Genomic DNA, 5467 nt, shown 5'->3' with positions numbered 1-5467 from the left:
TCTCCTTCTCACCACAATAAGAGCAGCGGTCTCTCCAGATTTGTGCACCTGATTAATACAAACCTTTCACTCGGACTAAAATACACACGCAATCACTTCTTCTTCTCTTCTCTTCGGAGATAAATGCAATGCAGCATTTTGATGCATTGCATTTTTCTTGTTTCCAGGGTATTCCTTGTACCAAACCATTCTAATAGCGCACTGGAATATCATATCATATCATATAGTCCTTTGGCACAAATTATCCCAAATAAAAATATTACTGAGGAAAAGTGAATCTAAACGAGAGACCATGCTCCGTTTATGGACGTTTAACAGCGTGCAATTGTGATGCTGCAATTTTGAGAATACTGTACAGTACATAGAAATGAAATGTTCAGTTGGAAAAGGTAGACTAGTGGTCCATCTGCTTAAAGGAAGATCTTTGGGAGAGATTCCTTTCCCACAATGCACAGCGGCGTCTTCGCTTTATAAATCTATGTGCGACATCCGGTCTGTCTCTTACTCGGCCTGGGCGATGGCTTGTAAACGTCTGCTGGGCTTTTTGTTAACTGTGGTAAGTATTTCAGCTCATTTTAGAAACGTTGGTGTAACAGCAGTAGTAATTTGTCTTAAATTATAGTATATTCAAGTTAAAAAAAGAAAACACGAGGATGAAACGGTAATGTAGATAATGCATTTGCCCATCGAGTTAATTTATTTTTGTGCAAAAATGGTGTCAAACGTAAATGAGATGATCTGTGTTCTTACCGGTCAGTGTTACAACAATACTGGCGTTTAATGGATTCCTTTACTTTCCTTTACTTTACTTTACTGGGCGGTCGTCGTCCGAAACTCTCGCGTGGTTAACAGGAAGCACGTGAGTTCAGCACGTTGACTGCTGTTCGCTCGCGAAACATCTTTGAAAACCCACCGTGGAAAAATATATAAATGTATTTGTGTACATAAAATAATGAGAAATCCTGTTTCCCAACACCACAGACTTTTGTGTTTTTTAATAATGTGGTATTTTTGGATTGTGTAATTGTTGCATACCATTTGACCATATTAGGTATTGTGCTAAGAAGAATGCACATTAACAAACGTTTAATAACACTTTAATTGGGTGAAATCCTACGGCTGGGTTTATGGTTACTAAATTGGTCTCTTAAACAAAAGGAAAACTACATGCTCTACAAATAGAGGATTTAGTATAATTCAAGTTGGTTATTATGTACTGCATTTAAAAATAATAATTTGATTAATGTCAATGAAACGATAGTTGTAAAAAAAGAAGAAGCTTTTTTTACAACTTAAAAAACAACAACAACCTTGGGGTGAAAAAAGACCAAACCCTGAATATATTCAGTTTACTGTCATCTGGAACAAAGATCTGTATCACATCTGAGAAATGATCTGCAATTTGCTGAAACTACTAAAGTGATGAATTAAATATCTTGGAGGCTGGCAATTCATATTTTATCACTGTTAATTGGTTGGACCAGTATGCTGCTTATATCTTGTCCCATTTTTGCATTAATCTGACACTCACAATCTTCCTTTCAGACATGTTGGCTCCCCACTTGAATAAACATGGTTGAGCCTCTGCCATGGGTTAAAGCTACCAACCGCCTGCCTTGCCTTTGGAACTAAAAGGTAAATGTGTAGATGAATAAAGCATTTCAGACCCTACATGCTCCCCCAGCTCTCAGTCAGCTGACCAGTTGCTACGTGTCTGGCTCAGTGTTACAGCGCTGGTAGAGGAAGTCTCTGTGCTGAGCTTCAGCTGTGCAGATTCTGTTTTAGGTTCTGCTGCTGCTGAGCTGCTGCAGAGTGCGGCCCAACGAGAGTGGCCTGTCCTGATCCAACAGCAGGGCAGGCCTAGTGAAGGGCCGCATATTGCATGCTTACACAACATGGGGTGCTACTAGGTGGTTGCATGTTGTAAAACCAAACGGACCATTCAGCTTAGAATGCTTTTTTTTTTTTTTGTTTTTTTATTCTAGCAACATTGCTATAAACCCCTTTGCTCGGTCTTAAAGCCATACTTATAAAAAAAAAAAACTTTTTCAGAAAACCATTAAGAGGTCAGTAGGTATTGGGCCGATATAGAATCTGTTAAATAACCTCTCCCACCCTTGGTGAATATGCGATAGGAAGAAGTATGCTTTTTGTGGTGAATTCACTACAAGGTTTGCACAACCAATGAAGTGACCAGAAACCAGATCAATAATGAGGGAACACTGGGCTCCTACTGATTCCCTTTCACTAACACTGCTTTATTTTTCTGAATAGGTTAATCTCTTAAAAAGTTAGTGGTAAAAAAAAAAAAAATCCTATAATGATATTCAATGAATGTAGATGCCTTCAAACAAAATTAGCTGGCTCTCAAAAGGCCAATGGTTAAGTCCGAGTTCAGGGTGTAAACAACAAAAAAACCCAGTGAAACGGCATGTTTATGTTTAAGAGGGTTAAACTGGGGTCTTGGTGGCATTTTTGTTCAAAATCTAAATGGCCACTGACTATTTTCTGTCATTCATTAGAAATGGGTCTTTTTTTTCTTTTTTTTTTTAAGTCATAAATGCATGAGAATTCAAATAGTTGATAAGGATAGTCTTTATGACAGTTATGCCTTACTACCACCAGAAGGTGGTGATAAAGCACCAAAAACACTGACCTTTAGTACCTGTGGTTTTGAATGTATGTTAACGATTTTCCATGATTGTGCTACAGGCAGAGCCTCTGAGATGCTCCATGTGGAGCTAAAGTTCAAGCTGCAGATGGGCTAAAGGCAAGTCTGGCAAACTAGTTATGTTTTGTACATAAAGGTTTTTTATTTGTTTGTCTCATGTGGACATGGTTGGATTTTTTTGTTCTCTTAATACTTTAAGGCTCTGACTGTTAAATAACCTTAGAAGACTTTTTTTTTTTCTCCATAAAACTGCATTCCATGTTTGCATGAGTTGTTTCCCTGTATGCTGTGATGATTAAATATAACACATCATGCTGACAAAAAAAACAACCATGGTGAACCTAATACTCTGAGCATAGCAGATGACTGTCAGCAACAAAAAAAAATCTATCTTGTGATTGTTTCACTGACCACTCCTCATTTCTCTACAGCAGCATGTGGAGCAGCTGGCCTGCAGCTGGCCTGCAGCTGGCCTGCAGCTGGCCTGCAGCTGGCCTGCAGCTGGCCTGCAGCTGGCCTGCAGCTGGCCTGCAGCTGGCCTGCAGCTGGCCTGCAGCTGGCCTGCAGCTGGCCTGCAGCTGGCCTGCAGCCCTGCAGCTGGCCTGCAGCTGGCCTGCAGCTGGCCTGCAGCTGGCCTGCAGCTGGCCTGCAGCTGGCCTGCAGCTGGCCTGCAGCTGGCCTGCAGCTGGCCTGCAGCTGGCCTGCAGCTGGCCTGCAGCTGGCCTGCAGCTGGCCTGCAGCTGGCCTGCAGCTGGCCTGCAGCTGGCCTGCAGCTGGCCTGCAGCTGGCCTGCAGCTGGCCTGCAGCTGGCCTGCAGCCATGTCCAAGGAGCTGGTAATGACTGCAGGTGGGTGTGAAACATGCTGTCACTGGGTATACAGAAGTATTTGTATGTATGTACATATGTGTGTGTGTGTGTGTGTATATATATTACACGTGTGTAAAAATTGTGAACCCAATCTTGTACTGCCGGGGCAGAGACGTCATCTCTGCTGTGGAATTAGAGAATTGGAAGAGAAACGCAGGACTTTTGGCACAGATTCACGTGACAACAATTCACCAGAACCTGACTGAAGACCTGTAACATGCTGTCTGTAACAGCCATTGAATTAAATATGAGGGTCTTGATATTTTTAATACAACTTTGTCTTCCATTTGTGTTGACAGTTGTCCTGCCATGTGGCTTTGGATCAACAGTGGATCTGCTGGGATGTGACCAGTTATCAGTGCATCGCTCTGTTTGGCGGCTCAACCTGACTGAGGTCGACGCAATGTCCACAACTACAGATTATATTCATTGCCATTAAAATGCTACTTTTTTTTTGGGGTTATCTGTTTGGGCAATAAAACAAAAATGGCTACCAACAACCCTGAACACCTCTTGAGCTTGTTTCCAATTGTATTAAAAATGTATTTTGAGATGGTAAATTTGCAAATATTTGTCAAGTTAAATAATGTTTGCTTGAGAAGTGATATAAACAGATGAGGTTTTTTTGCTGTCTAATTTGAGTTATTTGAGGCTGTAAATGGAAACTTAATCTGAGAAAATTAGTGCTGGATGCAGCCCCTTGCATATGACTTTAAAATGAAATTAGCATATTTTCTCAAATGTAAAATCTGAATTCTGAGGATGCAGCTTTGTGTATACATAAAATGTTACCTTTTAAGTGCTTAGTCATTAATCAAAGGCCCGAGGAACAATGTCAAAGCTCATGAAACGACAAACACTCAATACCTTCAGCTGACAATGTAAGGTTTTTGTTTTTGTGTGTGTTAATTTTGCTGTTGGAAAGGTTCAGTTTCTTCGAACAGCTGATCACTGCACAAGCAAAACTCAACGATTATTTTTAGTGGCGGATTAAACTATTTGTAGCACTAGCAGCACAGTGTATGAGGGATTTTGGTTCAACTAAATGTGTTATGGTCATGTTGAAACATGCCAACCACTCCTTGCAGTTCTCTGATGTTTTTAACCAATTTTGGACAACATTAAAAGGAAAAACCAACACAAACTCTTTGTGATGTGTTGGGCTTCCACCTGCTGCCAGAATATCCCTAACCTGACCAAATTTCAGGAACTCTGAGCCAGCAGTCATTTCAGGATGAGGCCCATCTGGCTTGACAGTCAGACTGTCTACAGACTGATGCAGGAAGTGGACGAGTGGTCCTGCAGGGTTTTGACTTCCCTGAATACTGTAGCTGGGACTGTATGTTGTCTTCTGGGGCCACAACAGTCTCTGAGTGCATAACCCCCTTCTCTGTACCGCTCTGTTCTTATTGTCATGGCTGTTTATTATGCCAACCTTTCCCCTGTTAGAACACACACACACACACACACAACAACTCAAGTGGTTACTGTTCATAAATAAAGGATCAAAAAGCAAGCCCATGATTTCAAAGCAAAAAGAAACACATTCTGACACTAATTGTCATACAGCCTAGTTTATTCGAGTTCTTGGTGGAAACGTGGTGGGATTAACAATTTAATTCGGCTTTCAATCTAATGAAGCATTAGTAGGCAGAAACTCAACTCTGGTGTCAGTTTCAAAAATGCTTCCATCTGATTGTTTTCTTGTTCAGTGTTTTTTGTTGGGGGCAATGCAAGAAAACAATACACATGGTTTTCATCGTAAGTAGTGTGTTACAGTTTATTATATATATATATATAAAATACTTCTATATGTTCTGAAGTGTAATGTTTCCAGCTGCTCAATACCGCAAACAACTTGAAAATATGGAAACGTTGTTTGGCGCGACGCTGCCGGTGGACGCAGCAGAATGGGGTTGGTTTGTATG

At 40.9% G+C, this 5467-nt stretch overlaps 1 long non-coding RNA gene and 1 other non-coding gene across 2 annotated transcripts; both read left to right on the top strand.

The window, feature by feature from the left end:
- Positions 1-475: 475 nt before the first annotated feature.
- LOC138632970 (uncharacterized) lies at positions 476-4018 on the top strand. The gene is made up of 5 exons (XR_011311845.1): positions 476-556; positions 1546-1635; positions 2713-2774; positions 3456-3518; positions 3839-4018. It is a non-coding gene; the product is annotated as an uncharacterized lncRNA (long non-coding RNA).
- LOC138632980 (small nucleolar RNA SNORA74) lies at positions 1680-1880 on the top strand. Its single transcript, XR_011311846.1, has one exon. It is a non-coding gene; the product is annotated as a small nucleolar RNA SNORA74 (small nucleolar RNA).
- Positions 4019-5467: the final 1449 nt, after the last annotated feature.

This window comes from Brachyistius frenatus, unplaced genomic scaffold (genome assembly GCF_029030835.1).
Source record: "Brachyistius frenatus isolate BFR_SWC_R1_liver_20210118 unplaced genomic scaffold, ASM2903083v1 Contig_202, whole genome shotgun sequence".
Lineage (NCBI taxonomy): Eukaryota > Metazoa > Chordata > Actinopteri > Embiotocidae > Brachyistius > Brachyistius frenatus.
Note: the sequence above shows the minus strand (reverse complement) of the source record. Positions and strands in the feature narration are given on the sequence as shown.